The 19,710-nt window shown below is 37.5% G+C and overlaps 1 protein-coding gene across 1 annotated transcript in view; it reads right to left on the reverse strand.

Moving 5' to 3' along the window:
* Positions 1-16,317, reverse strand: part of FRMD6 (FERM domain containing 6) — a 234,199-nt gene extending 217,882 nt beyond the window's left edge. The window contains exon 1 of the mRNA XM_074213353.1: positions 16,178-16,317. The gene's annotated coding sequence lies outside the window, so the exon portion shown is untranslated. The remainder of the gene's footprint in view (positions 1-16,177) is intronic.
* Positions 16,318-19,710: the final 3,393 nt, after the last annotated feature.

The raw sequence follows: 19,710 nt of genomic DNA on the forward strand, positions 1-19,710 counted from the left end.
AGACTTTGAAAAGCAATTAAGGGAGGTGGGGAAAAATTGGGAGGAGAAATGAGAGCAATGCAGAAAAATCAATGAAAACCACATCAAAAGCTTGGTGAAACATATACAAAAAAATACTGAAGAAAATGGTGAAACATATACAAAAAAATACTGAAGAAAATATGTTAAAAACCAGTTTAGGCCTAATGGAAAAAGCAAAACAAAAGGCAAATGAGAAGAATGCCTTAAAAAGCAGAATTGGTCACTTAGAAAAGGAGATAAAAAAGCTCTCTGAAGAAAATAACTCCTTCAAATGTAGAATGCTGATGACTTTGCATGAAATCAGGAAGAAATAAAACTCTTTCAAAAAAAGCCAAAAATTAGAAGAAAATATGAAATATCTCATTGGAAAAAACAACAGACCTTGAAACAGATCCAGAAGAAATAATTTAAAAATTATTGAGCTACCTGAAAGTCATGACCAGGAAAGGGCCTAGACTTCATTTTTCAAGAAATAATATAGCAAAATTGCCCTGAGATCCTAGAAGCAGAGGGTAAAATAGAAATTGAGGGAATTCATCGGTCACCTCCTGAAAGAGACCCCAAAAGAAAAACTTCCAGGAATATTATAGTCAAATTCCCAAACTCCCAAATCAAAGAGAAATTCTAAAAGCTGCCAGAAACAAACAATTCAACTACTGAGGCTTTACACAGGATCTGGCAGCATCTACATTAACGACTTGTGGGGATTGGAATATGATATTCAAGAAGGCAAAAGATCTTGGTTTACAATCAAGAATCACCTACCCAGCAAAACTGAACATCCTCTTGCAGGGGAAAAGATAGACTTTCAATGAAACAAGGGACTTTCAAACTTTCCTACTGAAACAACCAGAGCTGAACAGAAAGTTTGATCTCCAAGTACAGGACTCCGATGAACCATAGAGGGGGTGGATGAGAGAAGGACTAACTATAAGGAACTTAATGATACTGAACTGTTTGTATTCCTGCACAGGAAGAAGATATTGATAATTTATATGAACTTTCTCATTTATAAAAGCTATTAGGAGCATATATAGACAGGGCACAGGAAGGAGGGGAATATAATGGTATAACATAGTAAAAAGATGGAGTCAATGGGTGATAAAGGAAAGTACTGGCAGGAAGGGAAAGGAGATGAAGAAGAAACTAAGAAATTTCACATAAGAGACAAGAAAAAGTTTTTTCGATGAGTGGGACAGGGGAAGGCAAGGGGGGAACGAGTAAGCCTTCATTCTCACCAGAAATGGCTCAGAGAGGAAATAACATACACACTTAATCGAGAACAGAAATCTGTCTTACCCTAGAGGAAAAATGAGAAGAAAGGGATGGGAGAATGGTGGAGGGGAAGAGGGTAATAGGTGATAGAAGAGAGGGTCATCTCTCTTCCTTCCCTCTCTGGGAGAGGGGACTCAAATACAACACATTTTTGGACAGGGACAGGATGAAAGGAGAGAGAGAGAGAATAGAATAAATGAGAGTGGGGAGGAATAGAGTAGAGGTAGAGCTAGTAATAGCAACTGTAGGGAAAATATTGAAGCAACTTCTCCAGTGGACTTATGATAAAGAAAGCAACTCACCCCAGAGAGAGAGCCATTGGAATCTGAACACAGACTGAAGTACATTTTTTTCTCTCACTATTCTTCAGGTTTCTCATCTTCTTGGGATGGGGAGGGGGGGGTTTATGTTTACTCTTATAACAAAATTATTGTAATAATATAAAATAAATAAGATTTTTTTTAATGTTAAAAAAAATTTAATAGCTAGAGAGGCTAATGTATGGTTTTGTCCTGAGAAGAATTAAGATTCCTTGATTTTTTATGTTAGAAGGGATATAAAAAGTTTTTGTATTCTCAAGATATGATTCTATGCAATCACAGTTTAAAGTTCTACTTTAAGGAAATGAATGAGTCAACTAAGTATATCAGGAGAAGAATAAGCTATAGGATATTTTGGGAAAAGAGCTCATTTTAGTTAAGTATACTTGAGTTATTATTATTTTAATGGGAACAAAAGATTGTAAGTCACTTGCTATACACCCTTTGTACTAAGGTGATCATCCAATGTATATGGTACAAGCTCAAATTAATCTGGCAATTTTCAGTGAATTCACTTATGTAATAAAACAATTTTGTTTGAGTGGATTACATATATCAACATGACAATGAGTAGCTCAAGGTATAAATTGTAATAGTTCCAGAATTTTATTGTCTAATGATAAAAATTTGAGTTTAGGTCTGATAAGATATTGTATTAAGAAGTTCCTTGGCCAAAAAAGTTGATCTCAACAACTCATCTGAACTGAACTGAAGAGGGCTTTTTATTTTGGAATAGATGCTGATGATACAGAAAGATAATGGATGTCTCCAAGGGAATAGAGAGACTGATCCATCTTCTCCATCTTTTATCTATGTGGATAGGTTGTTTGGTCAGGGTGATCTGCCCTTTTTATATATGTAACCTTCCCCATGACTCTATAAATGTGCCACCCTTACTTATGCCTCCTTCTTGTAGATAAATCCATTTGTTGCTTGCCCATTGCCAAAAAAAAAAAAAAAGGAGAGGTTGGACTATCAAATTCCATTTCTACTCCCAACAGACTGGTAATAAAAGCACAGGGATGGGTCCCTCTTGAAAATGTAGGTAAGGTTGAACAAGGAGGAAAGATTGAGAAGAATATGATAGATGAAGTTTATCAGGAATGGTGTGAGAAAACTTTAAAGAAGATTTAAAAGGGGGGGGGATTGTGAGAGAGATGACTTTCAGTAAAGTTTACTCATGAATATCCTTCTTATCTTTGTTTTTCACTTTTTCAAGTAAATTCTGTCTCCTTTCCCTAGTAAACTTATGATTTCACAAAAATGAGGTAATTACAAAAAGAACTGGACTAGCTTCCTTTCAGCTTAATGCCCCCAAATTTAGTTAAAGGAAATGTATAATGAGGTTTTGTAAAACATCACATTTAATAGGATATAGATTAGCCATGAATTATCGTGGTAATAAGGGATTGAAAACTATAACTTTCTTATGGGATAGAGATGTTATGAATAATTAGGATAATGAGGACTGAATTTGCTTTGTATTTGTTGGGTAGTATTAGTAAAAAGATCGTGAGCTTGCTTTACCAGCCAATAGTGGGATATGACAAAATTCAAAGGTAAGATTAGGATTAATATAAAAGAACTCTGCAAGCTTCTATTTTTGACACTCTTTGGCTAATATTGTTTGAGCAATGGAGTTGTGTCCTTTCTCATGAGAAGGAATAATAAAACCTTTTCTGTTCACTGACTCAGACTCCTAACTCTTGATTCTACGGTCATCATCTCACACAGTTTATATGTTAGACCTATAAGATCTAAATAAGATAAGAATTTAGGACCTAAGAAAATATAAAGAATACTACAAAATACAAAACAGATAATTTTGATTAAAGCCTTATTTCTCAAATATTCAGAGACCCAAGTCAAATGTATGAAAATACAAGCCATTCCCCAATTGATAAATGATTGAAGGACATGAACAAGCAGTTATCAGATGAGGAAATGCAAATTAAAACAACTCTGAGTTACTGCCTCACATATCAGATTAGCTATTTTAATAGAGCTAAAAAAATAGTAACAAAATTCATCAGGAGGATCAAAAGGTTAAAAATATCAAGGGAATTTTTCTAAGATTGCATTATTAAATTATTTCATTTCTTTTTCTGTAATCTGAGTTCCCTTAATCTGCAAAGGAAGGGAGCCTAGCAATTCCAAATCTCAAACTATACTAAAAGGTATAAGCATCAAGACCATTTAGTACAGGATAAGAAATAAAGTAGCTGATCAATGGAACATATTAGACATAAAATAAACATAAAAATATGAGCACTGTTAACCTAGTATTTTATAAATCTGAAATTTTAGTAAATTACTATTTGAAAAACCTATAAAATTCTAGTAAATTACTATTTGAAAAACCTATAAAGGCTGGAAAAACTGGAAAATAATTTAACAGAAAATGAACAGAGACTAGTATCTCACTTTGTTTCTACCAAGTTAAGCTCAAAATAAATACATGATTTAGACATAAAGTGTGCCATTATAAGAAAATAGGGTGAACAAATTAGAAATTACCTGTGAGATCTATATGGATAAGGAAGAATTCATGACCAAACAAGAAATAGATTCATGATGCAAAATGGTTAATTTTGATCATACAAAATATTAAATGCTAAAATGACAAGAGAAGCAAGAAACTGGAGAAAAAAAGCTTGGCAACAATTTTTTCCTGCTAAAGATCTCATTTCTCAAATATATAGATATCTGAACAAATTTATAACAATAAGAAGCATCCCCAATTGACAAGTAGTCAAAGCTTATGGAAAAAAAAAAGGCAGTTTTAAGAGATAGAAAGCAAAATTACCAAAATTCATTTTAAAAATGTTCTAAATCACTATTAGAAAAACACAAATTAAAACATCTCTGAGATACCACCAAATACTCATTAGATTGACTAAGATGATGAAAAAGAAAGATGTCAGAAAATAGAAATATTAATTCACAGCAAAATTTGGTCACTAAATCACTAATCCATCTACTTCTAAAGAACAATTTGGAACCATGTCAAAAAAAGCTACCAAATTCCACATACTCTCTAGCTCAATGATACCACAAATAGGTGTTTCTATCCCAAAGAAATCAAAGTTAAATAGAAAGGATCAATATGTCCAAAAATATTTATTTATATATTTTTGGTGGGGACAAAGAACTGGAAACTTAAGGGATGGCCATCACTTGAACAAGAATGTGACATAAGTATATAAACTGACACAAACTGAAGTGAGAAGAATTAGAAGAATTTGCACAATAATAGTAATTTTGTAACAAGAATCAGCAGTGAAAGATTTGCTTACTCTGATCAACATAATGACCCACCATGATTCCAAAGGACTCATTATGAAAAATGATATCCCACCTCCAGGCAGAGAATTTATGAACTCAGAGAAGAGATTGAAGCACATTTTGGGGCTTTCATTCTTTTTCTATTTTTTCAGAATATAATTAAATGTACATTGTTTTGCAAGACTGTATTTGTTGAGTTTTGTATTTCTTGATTTCACAATAGAGGCAGGAAGAAGAAAGACAGCAGAAAATCTGGAGCTAAAAATAAAATAAAAATCAATTTACGTATAAAGTTTTAGGTTCTTCAATAAATTTGAAAAATGATATAATTAACCTTGATAACTTGGATACCCAAAAAATTCTATTGGCCTGAATTAGCCAATTAATTTTAACAATGGAGATGATGCACAAATCTTCATTTAATCTTTCTACAATCTAAATTCAATTGTGGTATTAGCATATTATTGTTAAGAATGGCATAGCATAGTATAGGAATGGCATAATTAATGTTAAAAAAATCTAATCAGAAGGAAACATTGTTCAGAACAATAAAAATAGCTCTTTATCTGACTTACTTTGACATTTTCTTTTTCAGGACCTGAAAGAGCATGCATTACTGAAGGAGTACCACTAGTTAAAAATATTTAATGATTTCTTTCCATGTTTTGTTTTGTAAATTTTTTTTTGGTCAATACTACTCACAGCATGACCATTTCTTTAATTCACTGATGAATTCATATTAAATAAACTTATATACTGAAGTGATGACATAACTAAACAATTAAATACTAGAGGCAGTATTTGGAGTCAAAGATTTGAACCCTGAATCAAATTACTAGCTATGTAACCTTTACTATGTCATTTTCCCTTAATGGGCCTCAATAAAATAAGGGATTTTGTCAAAGGTCCTCTAAAGTTCTTTCTCTTTCTATATTGTATAGCCAGAATATAGTACTTCTATCTACAGAGAGCCAAATAATTCCATAAGACCTAAAAGTTTACTTTCTTATCCTCTGGGTCAAATGGAATTACTAATCTTCCCTAATATCGGTGAGATGCAAGCAGAATTTTTGGATCTCAGAGAAGTTTACAGAAGAATACAAAACCAGTATATGTGAAGAAATGAGAGGAATCAAAGTCAATTAAGAGGAAACTGCCACGGGTGAGTAATAAACAACACAAAGAGTTTATTTAACAATAGACTAGGAATGTAACATTTATGCAGTTGAGGTTCCCTGAGCAAATATCAATTATTTACCTTCTAGGATACCTCAATTCAATTCTAAATTATAAACTAAAGAGATTTCAATCCTTAAAACCACTTGTAAATAGTTTGTTCAAATAATTTTCAACCTTAACATCAAAAATTCTTACAAATTTAAATTGTCCTTGCAATTTAAGAATCTGTTTCTATTTTATTAAAAACCACAGGAGTTCTTGCACCTTCATGTATTCAAAAGCCCAGGCCTGAAAGGGCAGAATTCTTCTATAGAACAGAAAAAGCATCCATGGATGAGTTAATTAATTTGAGATTTGTAACTGAGATCTCAACCCATGTGGTGTGGACTAGTCTGGGTGAGAGAATGAACCCAAAGGGACTAGATAGTAAGACAGGAAAGAAAGAAGCACAACTGCAGGAAATGACAAACAGTATGGAAGACATTTTTCATGGGGATTAAGATAATAAGAAATGAGAAGCTAGAAGCTTAATGCTCACTACTCCTTTTATTACAAGAAAATACTACTTTCTAGTGATGGTACTGGTCTTTCAAAACCAAGGAAATTCAAGAAGGTACTCATTTTTTTTCTTTTTTCTCTTCTTGTTATTTTCTGTACAAAAGGGTAGAAATTTAAATAACATATCTCTAGTACTTTTTTAAGCTATTTCTATAACTAAAAATAATAATAGCTAGCATTTGCATAATCCCTATTATGTATTAGGTTCTAAGCTTTACAAATATTATTTTGCCTAATTATTACAACCCTAAGAAGTAGGTGTTTTATTATCTCCATTTTACAATTAAGACAACTAAGGTAAAAATTTGTCCAAGGTGACAAGTCTCTGAGGCCAAATTTGATTTTTAGACCCAGCTCTCTATCCCATCTAGTACTCTGTTTCTAGCTATTCAGAGATAAAGACAACCATTCTCAACTTTTGAGATGTATTATATGTATTACACAAAGTATGCAAACAGGGAGAGGAGTTCACAAACTTTATCTGCCTGGAATATTCATCTCCAGCCTGAAATCAGAGGTCAATTTTGAACTGAAAGTTCTGCCCAGGTATGATTTTTTTAATTAATAATCTGTAATTTGCTGAAGAAGTCAACTTTGCAAAAAATCCTACTGTATAGAGGATAGATTAAAAAATAAAAACAAAAATCTTCCATTAAGGACAGAACCTGGAATTTATCTCTTTCAAATAAAAAATAATAATAACATTTGTCCTTCATTTTCAAAAAAGACCACAACATCAGGAGGTGATGCCATGACAAGCACATGAAGTGGATTTCAGTGAGAGGAGGGTGTGCTGAATCACCAGCCTTACTTTCTCCTCCGGAGCCATCTTAGTCCAGTGACCAGACATGAATCAGGACAAATGGAGATGGCCCTGTATTTGAGGTGAATGGAATATTCCCAATAAAACCATTTCAGGGTTAATATTCCTAGTGGAATCCTCTCAAGGTTAAGAAATACTAAAGAAAGAACAAACTACTATTCTTAAACTATTTCAAGAAGAAAGCCCTTTATTCCAAACAGGTGGCTCATTACTGACTTTTGATAAGACTATTTTTACTGACTAGGAGGATAGACTTTTCTTAGAAGACTTTACATGCTCATACATTATTTCATTTAGAAAGACATGTAAGGTCATTATAAGTCTTTTTGATGTTCTCACCATCTGGATGGTGAGGTAATATTTTATGATAACCTTTCATTCTTTTATTTGTTGCTGGGTAGATTTTTGTGAGTAGAGAATGTAACTCTGAAGAGAGAGAGGATAGGGAGGAGGAGGGCATCGCACTGGACCATATGATCTTGCTTGACTGTGGATTCGGGGCAGTTACTTGATCTTTCACTACCTTTGTGAGACTGGGAAACAAAAACTTTCTTTTGCTCAGACCAGTCCCTGAAGATTTTGTTCAGTGTATTTTTATCACACACACAGAGGCAATCAGGGTTAAGGGACTTATCCAAGGTCATACAGCTACTCAGTGTCAAGTGTCTGAGGCCAGATTTGAACTCCCCTATCCACTGGGCCACCCAGATGCCCTTTTCAAAACAAAGGATTGCTTTGAAAGCAGTAATCTGAGATTAGACAAGACTTTCTCATGAAAAAGAAGGGAAACATGAAATGAGATCCTAAGTCCAGCTCTACCAGAACAGATAAGAGTGGTCTGGGAAAGAATTGGCTTTGTAAAGGGCAAAATCTGCTTTAACAAATGGGAGTCCTTACTCTACCTTAAATAATGAAAGCCTTAGGTGAACTGCATACATTCAATTCAGCAAACACTTACTTAGTGTGTGCAAAGTGTTAAAGCTAGGCATTTAGAACACAATGGCATAATTTACATTGTACTGGGGGATATAACAGGGATACAAATATGTATTAATTTTATACAATTTTATAGAAACTTTAAGATTTGCAAAGCATTTTGCATATATTCTCATTTAATGGAACATAATATGACCAACAGAAAGATCAAATAAACAAAATACTAGGAAAATAAAGAGGAAGAAGTAGAAGGAGGAAGACCCAGGGAGGGCTTCAAAGAAGTTTTACCTACTGAAAGAAAAAGAATTAAAGAGACACAGACAAGATGTGTACACTTTCAGAAGACTGTACAATGAATTTAAATTTTGTTGGACTAGAGGGAATAATGTGAAATAAGACTGGGTTGTAAAGGGTAAATGACAAGCTAAATATCTTACATTGAGGCAGAGCCAAGATGGTGACAAGAAGTGATCCAGTCTTAGGCGCTCTGTGATAAAGCTTGAAACTAAGGACTCTAACTAAACTTTCGAGACAGAACCCACAAAGGGACCCACTGAGGCAGTTCACCCACTCAAGGTAACCTGGAAATGAGCAGAAAGGCTCTGCTCCCCAGGGTCAGAGGGGAGGCACGCCAGAGCGAAAGAACTTCAGCCTTCCGGAGGCAGCCCCAGGGTGCTGGGAGCCACGGCTCACGGCAGTGGGGGAACCTCCTGAGCTATACCCCGGGGAGCACTGGGCACAAAGTGGGGAAACAGCAGGGGACCTCTGCCAGAGCGAGCATGTGGAGCCCAGCCCTCAGGGCACACAGGAAGCAGCTTGGTCTTTCTGCAGCCCAGACCAGGAAACAGAAGCAGGTGGAGCTGGTAAGCAGGTGGAGCTGGTAAGCAGGAGTCCCCAGGGCATGAGCCCATTGAGCTGAGGGAGGGGAGTGACAGAGAGACTGCCAAGCTCTGTCCTCTGCCCCTGGAACAGGACTCTGGGGCTCTGACCACATTCAGATCCTGATCCCAGTCTAGGCCCCTCCACAGAACAGCAGAGCCCCCCCCCCCCACCTCAGCCCCGTGGCAGAACGGGGCACTTCTGGTCATTCATACACCAGGAGGGAGGACAGAGCCTGACACAGTGAGACCCTTGTGGGAAGGTCCCAAAAGCTCAGGAAGCACCCCAAAACCAGGCCCAGGCTAGGAAAATGAGCAAAGAAACAAGAGGAACAACATTGAGAAATATTTTGCAAATGAGCCCAAGAAGGATCAAAATACTCAGTCTGAAGATGAGGAAGCACAAGCTCCTGCATCTAAAGACTCCAAGAAAAACAGAAATTGGGCTCAGGCCATGACAGAGCTCAAAAAAAGACTTTGAAAATCAAATGAGGGAGTTGGAAGAAAAACTGGGAAAAGAAAGGAGAGAGATGCAGGAAAAACATGAAAATGAAGTCAGCAGCTTAGTCAAGGAAATCCAAAAAAATGCTGAAGAAAATAGCATGTTAAAAACCAGTTTAGGTCAAATGGATAAAACAGTTCAAAAAGTTATTGAGAAGAATGCCTTAAAAAGCAAAATTGGCCAGATGGAAAAAGAGATAAGAAAACTCTCTGAGGAGAACAAATCCTCCAGACAAAGAATAGAATTCAGGGAGATTGATGAATTTACCAGAAATCAGGAATCAATACTTCAAAACCAAAACAATGAAAAATTAGAAGAAAATGTGAAATATCTCATTGAAAAAAACAACTGATATGGAAAACAGACTTAGGAAAGATAATTTTAAAATTACTGGAATACCTGAAAGTCATGATCAGGAAAAGAGCCTTGACATCATTTTCAAAGAATTACTACAGGAAAATTGCCCTGATATTCTAGAAGCAGAGGGCAAAATAGAAATGGAGAGAATTCACCGATCCCCCCCACCGAGAGAGAGATCCCAAAAAACCAACCCCCAGAAATATTATAGCCAAGTTCCAGAACTCCCAAGTCAAAGAGAAAATATTACAAGCAGCCAGAAGAAAACAGTTCAAATATCATGGAGCTGCAGTCAGGATCACACAGGACTTAGCAGCAACTACATTGGAAGCTCCTAGGGCTTGGAATATAATATACCGGAAGTCAAAAGTGCTTAGAATGCAGCCAAGAATGAACTACCCAGCAAGGCTGAATGTCCTCTTCCAGGGAAAAAGATGGACTTTCAATGAAACAGGGGAATTTCAAAGGTTCCTTTTGGAATGGCCAGAGCTGAACAGAAGGTTTGATTTTCAGATACAGGACTCAGGTGAAGCATGGAGATTGGAGGAGAGGGGGAAAGTATGAGGGACTTAATGATGATGAACTGCATAGAAAAATGACACTGATAAAACTCATATGAACCTTCTCAGTTAATAGAGCAGGTAGAGGGAGCTTTTATAGTTGAAGCACAGGAGAAAGCTGAATTCAAAGATAAAATATGGTGTAAAAATGGAGTCAATAGAAAAAAAGGGAAATGTAATGGGAGAAAAAAAGGAGAGGGGGGAATAGGCCAAGATATTTCATATAATAAGATTTTCTTTTATTACAATGAGCTATTGCAATGACATGGAAGGGGGGAGGCAAGGGGGAATGAGGGAACCTTTGCCCTCATCAGAGGTGACTAGGAGAGGAAACAGCATATATACTCAATGGGGTATCTGGAGTAAGAAGGAGGGGGGGAGCAGGGGGAAGGGGTGGGGTTGTGAATAAAGGAGGACAGGATGGACCATGGGGGGAGAGTGGTCAGATATAACACATTTTCTTTTTTACTTCTTGCAAGGGGCTGGGATTGGAAGGCCTGTCCAGGACCATAGGGCCAGGTGGATTTGGGGCCTAAGGGGTGGTATGGGGGCTCCGGGCTTCTTGGTCCCAGAACCAGGGATCTGTCTGCTGCGCCACTCAGCTACCCTACAGCAGAGTCAGAATGAAAGGAGAGAGAAAATATAGTACATGGTAGTGGAGAAATAAAAAAGGAAGTTGCGATCAGCAATGGCAACGTTGGAAAAATATGGAAGCAACTTTTGCGATGGATTTACCATAAAGAATGTGATCCACCCATGACAGAGTTGTTGGTATTGGAACAAAGACTGAAGTACATTTTTTACTATTATTATTTGGGGGAGGGTGCAGAGCAAATGGGGCTGGGTGGCCTGCCTGGGGCCACATAGCAGGGTGATCTTTGGGTGTCTGAGGCCGGATTTGGACCCAGGTGCTCCTGGCTCAAGGGCCAATGCTCTGTCTGCCACCCAGCCACCCTTACTATGATTACTATTTTATTTTATTTTAGGACTTTTTTCCCCCTTCTTTTTGGTTTTTGCAGGGCAGTGGGGATTGGGTGGCTTGCATATCACACGGCTGGGTGATTGTTGGGTCTATGGGGCTGGATGTGGGCTCTGGTGCTTCATCCATTGTACCACCTGGCCATACCTACAATTACTACTATTATTTTTTTTAATTTTAATCTTTTTTCTCTCCCCTTTACTTTATCGCCCAAGAAAGTCTATATTCATGGGGGGAGGGGTATTTTGTTTACTCTTAAACAAGAATATTTTATTAATGTAAAAAAAAACATTTGTACAAAATGAGAATTAAAAAATAAAATAAAATATAAATATAAATATCTTACGTTTCTCTTTATTACACAATTTAGCCACAGAAGTCAATTTTTCTCATTTGGACTTTAAACAAGATACATTTTAAATTTTTTTTTAAAAAGGCCAAACTTTAGGGGCAGCTAGGTGGTGCAGTGGATAGAGCCCCGGCCCTGAACTCAGGAGTACCTGAGTTCAAACCTGGCCTCAGACATTTAATAGTTACTTAGCTGTGTGGCCTTGGGCAAGTCACTAACCCCACTTGCTTTGCAAAAACCTAAAAAAAACCCCATTTTTTAAAAAAAGGCAAAACTTTAGAAGTTCCTTCTAGCATTTTTGTACACTGAATTGGAAGATATATGGATAAAATTGGATTCTGCCCAAATATCTTCAAGGAATACCAGTAATACCTCCTTTTTACAATTAGAGTTTAGAAGGAACAGATCCAAAATTCATATTATATTAAGTTTTGTGTTCAATGAAAATGAGTGGAATATTCCCTCTTAGGAGTTATTATTCCTAGTGAAGTCCCCTCCATCATTAAAACAAAGACAGACTATTACTCTTAGACTATTCTTAGAAGAAAGAGGGAGAGAGACTTTGCATTCCCAGCCAGGCACCCTCCCGATTCTTTTGGGGGGAAATAGTGGACTATTTCCAAAGAGACCTTGCATTTTTAGTTAGTCAACTATTTGATAATGAAATTATCTTAACTGGGAAAAAAGTAGACTGATCCCATAAGGAAAAACCTTGCATTCCAACTTAGCTCATAAGATTCCTCTTGTTTGATGCTAAGTAGACTGCTACTTTAATAAAATAGTTATAATCCTGAAGGCTATTCTCACATCTGGATAGTGAGGTAATATTTTATGAAAATCTTTCATTGTTTTCTTTGTTGCTGGGTTAGATTTTCACAAGTACAATGTAACTCTGAAGACTAACCAATGAGTCGACAAAGAGGGACACCACGGAGGAGGAGGGGATCGTGTTAGGCCTTATAATCTTGCTTGACTGTCAGTTCAGGGCAGCTCTCCTTGATCTTCACTACCTTAATGAGACTTGGAGTGTGCCCTTTTCTTGAGAAAAGCCAAAATAAACTTTCTTTTGTTCAGAGGAGTCTCTATATTTTTTTAAGTGGATTCTTATCCCACACAGGATCATATGATTTAACCCATTTATATGTTACAATAAAACTACTATAATGATACAATTTCTAAGATCACTTTCAAATCTGACTTAAAAAGTAAAACCAAAAGATTGGTTCAAACATGAATAATTGTCAAATTATGCTAACTCTAGCCACCACCAGTTTACTTTTTGTGCCTCGAGAGAAAAAATTCATAACTTTAGCACTTAATAAGTTTTATTCCAACTGTTAAAAAAAAAAAGCAAAAACTCATCCCAGCAAAACAAAGAACACATCTTTTTAAAGACCTTAAATAGTATCACCAAAAAACACTTTACAGAAACATAATATGAAATCTGGCTCCCAATCTGCAGTTTCTGGAAAACCTCAAAATAACTATAGTTTCACAAAAAAGAAATACATTTTACCACCTGGTATGAATTAATCTCTCCTTGGTATTAGATTTCTCACAGCAAAATAACCATTTGCAGATTTGATACATATGTCCCTCTAAGATATCAAAATGAACAACTTTCAAGTTCAAAATTACTTTGCCCCCCAAATAATAATATCCCTTCACACTAAAATATAACAGGAATATCAAAAAGACTGATTAATCTGAAATCTTTCATTTCCAGCATCATTTTTAACATCTTATCTTGATAAAGGTCTGAAAGTCAAAAACTTTAGAACCACTGGCTATAAAAGAAAACTAGAAATCAAGTGATATAAACTAGAAAAACTAAAGAGAATAGACACATATTTTACAAGAAAATCCGTTGATTCAATAATTTTAAAGAATTTTGAGACAAAATACCCAGCCAGAAAATCCAACTCACTGACTGAAAATCTGAATTACACCAACATTAAAACCTTGACAATTTCATATTTTCATTTATACTATTTTATTCAGTTTTCATGGTTTCCAAAAGCTTCTCTATCCTAATCATTCCCACAGTATCTCAACCTGAAAATTCAAGTAACACAGGGAGAGTAGAAGAGAAATATTTTCTGAACCCAGAAACTTCTTTGAACATTCCAGTGGTCAATCAGTGTAAGATCTTAATCACTCCCTTCCCTACTTCCACTAAAAAATAATGTCCAGTTCATATTACAAGCTCTCTGCTCTAACAGGGGCAGCTGGGGACTCAGTGAATAAAAACTACTACCTCATTAGAATTCATATGTGCTCTTACAGAAGAGGACATAGTAGGAGATATATAAAAGCTTACTCTGGAGAATAGAGTCAGCATAAATGTAATAAATTTTCCAAAGGTTTGTTTTTAAGTGAAATGTGTAATATTGTAAATACATTGAAATTATCCAAATTCATCACATATATTTAATATTCTGCCCTAAACCTTATCCTCAAAAACCACAAAGGCTTAAATTTCTAAGCAAATTTTCAACTCGAGGGTCAGACTCAAAATGATCTGTTTTTCTGCTCCTTTCCCTCTCTACTCTATAATGGAAGTTTTGCAGGACTTAATGGCTGTTTAAATTATTTTCTTCAAAATTCTCAAAAGTCCTATTTTAAAAAACTCCACACTGCTTACTGCCACTGAATGTAAATGTATACTCCTATGTTAAAACAAACACATAATTGCTTTGCTTTGGGGGTGGGGTGGGGGAGTTTCCCCACAGAAAGTTTTGAGACAGTGAAATATCAACTTGTTGAAAGCAGTGAAAGGAAATGACTAACATTCTTGGAAAATGAAGCCATTGGCAGCTTTCTCCAACATAATCTGTAAAATTGTACTCTGTGGCAAGAGTATTCTGTGCATGAATAAATAAAATTGAGATAGATTTTTTCAAAGCCAATAAATAAAATATCCAAGATTCCTCTAGAAGGGCAATTAGGATTTTATGTAATACAGAGGAACCAAGATCAGATTTTTGGTTGGAGTACAGAACCTTAAATACCATGACAAATTTTAAATGGTTTATTATGGTTTCCTTTAGTACTCTAAAGCAATGAATTTGCTGTCTCAGTTAGACTCCAGAAGAAAAAGAATTTTGTCGAATGTTATTAAATCTCAAACACATGTGGGGGATAAAGTAAAGAGAGGAAAGTTCAGAGACTCTAAAGTCTCATGGAAATCAAATCACAAAAGACTTGGAAAAACTGCTGCTCTTCATTTCAGCAACAATATGCATGGGGGTTGGGGGAGAGAAAGGGACAGTTTTTTCACCAATCCATAGCTTCAAAAAAAAACATATTCCATTTCAAAGGTTCGTCTCTGCGTTAATTATTTAAATGCAGTATTTCATATTGCTATATAATTAGTTTTTTTTAATGTTTTCTTCTTCAGTAAAGTGCCTTAATTCCTGACACCTCCATTTCTGAGAGCATCCACCGGCGAGGCCGGACAGGTGGCCCGGCAGATGCTGGGTTTCTCAGCCACTCAGCATCAGGTCCCCGGAGGCTCGGGGTACCCGGAGGAAGCCCCCCAGCTTGGACTCCAGGTCCCCCACCTAGGCAGGAAAGCTTGCAGCACCGCAACCGTTTTCAAGTGCGGCCGCCGCTCCTTCCCTCCTGCCGCCCCGGAGAGAGGACCCGGCCAAGTGACAGCTTTGTCCCGCAGCGGCCCCTCTGCCCGGTCTTCCACTTGGGGCCGGCAGAAGCGAGGACGTCGGAGAAGCAAACCGTACACGGTTAACGTTTCCGTGCGCCCAGAGAACGCGGAGGAAGGGCAGGAGACGCGGGGGCGAGGCCGCGCTCGGACTGCGTGGGCTCCTTGCGTCCAGGTGCCGAGGCAGCCCGGCCCGGGCCCAGCCGCTCCGGTGCCGCGGGTCGGCGGGGCGGGGGTGGGGAGGGAGGGAGGGAGGGAGGGCGGAAAGCCGCCGGGGATTGGCCAGAGGGAGGGGAACAGACAGATACTTCTTCCTCTCGGGCCCGCCAGCTTCTTCTACTTTGCAGCGCCCCATCCCCCTCCCAAACCGCGGAGCCCGACTCCAGCGCGTCCGCCGGAGGAGTCGGACCAGAAGCTGTGCGGGGCCCCTTAGAGGCCGGACCGAGAGCCCTGGACAAAGCCCACACCCCCACCGGCCAGTTGAGCTCCCGTACCTTGGATCGGCTCGATGATAGGCATCTGAACAAAGTCCCTTCGCGGCTTTCTCCCGGGGGCTTCCTCCGCCTCCCTCCCGTCTCAGTCTCCGCGGCCTGGGTAAGTAGCGCCAGCTTCCGTCCCGCCCTTAGACCCTCCTCTTCCACGTCCTCTCCCTCCGCTCGTCACTAGGGGGCCGCCGCGCTGCGCAGGACCGCCTAGGAGCAGCCGCACGTGGAGCGCCGGCCGGCCCCACCTCGGGCCGCACCAAACGGGAGGAAAACTCGAAAAGCGGAAGAATGCGCGCGCGAGAGAGGCAGGGTTCCAAGTTTTAGCAAAGGATGGATCATAGATTTTTGAGAATAACTCAAGTTTAGTGCTCTCCAAAAAATATGCAAAATTTTCAGGACAAGAATCAAACCTCACTTGAACAGAAAAATCTTTGGTGTGGCCCCCCCACTCCCTTCTAGAGACAGCCTCATTCCCTAGGGCCACGGAGTTGAGCTCGGGAGACTTGTGTGGGCGTGAATTTTTCACCAGTTGTTTCTCTAGTTGGGGGAAATTCGGGGTAACAACCCAGGAGAAGGAGGAAAGGGGGACTCGGGGCCTCCTTTTCTCTTCCTTTTCCTTATTACCATACCACAACACCATCTTCTCAAAGCAGACTTTTAGCCAAATGAATAGAATCAGTATCTCAAACAGTGTAGATAGGGTATATGCATCTCCTGATTTTAAATGCCTCTTTCCCATCAAATAGTTCAAGAAAGTCAAAGGCTGGTTTTATTTAAAGGATTTAATCTCTTTAAGGAGTAGAAATGTTGGAAAAGAATTTCTCTACAACTTGAGAAGCTTTCTCTCCATTAGAATTCGAACTCCTTGAATGTAAGTACTAGTATGTTGTCTCATCCATCAATCTCTTCCTCCCAGTTGGACAGGAATATAAAGTATATGAAAGGGAGTAAAATAAAAGAAATCTGAGGGGCGGCATAGTGGCCCCGGAGTCAGGAGTACCTGGGTTCAAATCCGGTCTCAAGACACTTAATAATTACCTACCTGTGTGGCCTTGGGCAAGCCACTTAACCCCATTTGCCTTGCAAAAACCTAAAAAAAATAAAAAATAAAATAAGTCTGAAAGATAAGCTGTAGCCATATTGTGTAGAGCTTTAAATACCAAATATTTTAAATATAAACTGATGAAGATTGATGAGCAAGGGTATGACATCATCAGACCTGTACCTGTCCACATGCTTTGTTCATCTAGCAAATGACTTTAATTTTTGATCTGCTTATAAATGAAAGTTTATTTGCTTTAAGAACAGTGCTTATTCAGTGAATAAACAATCACAAAATTATAGATTAAAAGAAACATTTTTTAAATGACAGAAATATGTTGAAAGATGCTATCCATTTCCAGAGACAGCACTAATGAACTCTGAATGCAGAAACAATTTTTTTAACTTCCTTTGTTTTCGTTTTATTTTGATTTCTTTTGCAGTGTAGTTAATATTGAAATTTTTGCATGACTTCATATGTAAAATTGATATTAAATCTCAGAGAGGAGGGAGATAATTAGGAGCTCAAAAATTTTAAAAATGTTTTGCCTGTAATGGGAAATATTTAACAAAGTAAATTTTTAAAACTTCAAAAAAAATGACAGAAGGTGGTGAATTAGTCACTTTCTCCAAGACTGCTTCATCCGCCAAACAACACAGTCAATAAAGTCCAACCAAGGCAACAGGAGCACCCATATATACATACATACACAGTCAAAGAATTTGTTATTGCTCTTCAGCCATTTTCAATTATGTCCATTTTCTGTGACCCCTTTTGGGGTTTTCCTGGAAAAGATACTGGAGTGCTTTGCCATTTCCTTCTCCAATTCATTTTACAGATGAGGAAACTGAGTCAAACAGGGTTAAATGACTTCCCCCCAGTGTCACACAGGTAGTAAGTGTCTAAGGTCAGATTTGAACTCGGGAAGATAAGTTTTCCTGTTTCTTAGTTGTCCGAAAATAAAGAGTGATCATAGCTGAATCCAGAAGGAAAAGACAAAATCCTAATGAAATAATTCTGATATGGTAGGATCAGTTTCTCTTTCTTTACAATAGGAAATAGTTTTCTAATTAAAATTTTTTTCAAGTAAAAAAAGTAATTGGAACTGTGATTAGGAATGTATGAACCTGCTTTACCTTACTTGGTGTAACTCTTGAACTCAAACCACCAGGTTTGAGATTGTGAGTTTACCCTTTTTCTCAAGAAAAGCAAATACACTTTCTTTTACTCAGATTCAGTCTCTGAGGAATATTTTCCTCCAGGACATTTTTATCTCACATACTACCTGCAGATTATCATCTTTGTATCCCTTCCTGAATTCTTGTCTTGTCTTTTCCCACAAGGATCATCTCTTTATATCCTGAGCATTGTTCTCCTAGATTTGTAATTTAACACAGAGACCATAATATCTAACTAGTGAGGCAAGGTGATCTGATATGAAGCCTATTAATCTCTAAAAGGAATTAATCTTTCATAAGATATGATAAATTATTTTTTCATACTAATAATTGTATGGGATAAAAATCCACTAAAAAAATATAGAGACTCCTCTGAGCAAAAAAAGGAAAGTTTATTTTGGCTTTTCTCCAGAAAAGGGTATGCTCCAAAGGTAGTGAAGATCAAGGAGCTGCACCGAGGTGACAGTCAAGCAAGATTATATGGCCTACAGCAAATCCCCCCTCCATAGCCCCCTCTCTTCCAACCTGATTGGTTAAGGTTTTCAGAGTTACAATCTTTACGTGAAAAATCTACCCAGTAACAAAGAGACGAATAAAATGTTTTCATAGAATATTACCATCCATGGTGAAGATATCAGAAGAAAATTTCTAATGGTGCTTTGTGTCTATCTAAATGAATTAATGTCTGAGAATGCAAGGTCTTCTAAGAAACTCTACTATCTTAGTATATTACTTATCATCAAAAAAGAGAAGGCAGTCTACTGTTCTCCCAGTCTATCAAATAGGTGGTTAACTAAGAATGCAAGATCTCTTCTCTGGAAGTATTCCACTATTTCCCTCCCTAACAGAATCAGGAGGGTGTCTGGCTGGGAATGTAAGGTCTTTCTCCTTCTTTCTTCTAAGAACAGTCTAAGAATAATAGTCTATCTTTGTTTTAATGATTTTTAACTTTGGATGTCCTTTTCGAGGCAGAGGTTGTAAAGGTAGCCAAATACCTTAAAGCAGACTTTATATCTTCCAGGTGAAACATTTTCCAAATGTCACACTTGGGAAATCAAAAAGTCCAACCTCTTAGATCATCATGAAAAGCTACTCCTATTAAACTTATCCCAATGAGTCTGTCACCTGCAGTGTTCAACCCCCATTAGGTTTCTGACTTTGGCCCACCAACATTTCTTTGTTAGCTGGATTTCAGACTCAAGAAAGATGGTTGATTTTCATGAAGTCTTGCTACTAAGTAATTTCTTATAGACAGAGATTTAGCTCTGAACTTTACAGCCTAAAGGATCAGAATATGCCACCTAGTGATTATAATCTTACAT

Source organism: Macrotis lagotis, chromosome 1 (genome assembly GCF_037893015.1).
Source record: "Macrotis lagotis isolate mMagLag1 chromosome 1, bilby.v1.9.chrom.fasta, whole genome shotgun sequence".
NCBI classification, from domain to species: Eukaryota; Metazoa; Chordata; class Mammalia; order Peramelemorphia; family Peramelidae; genus Macrotis; species Macrotis lagotis.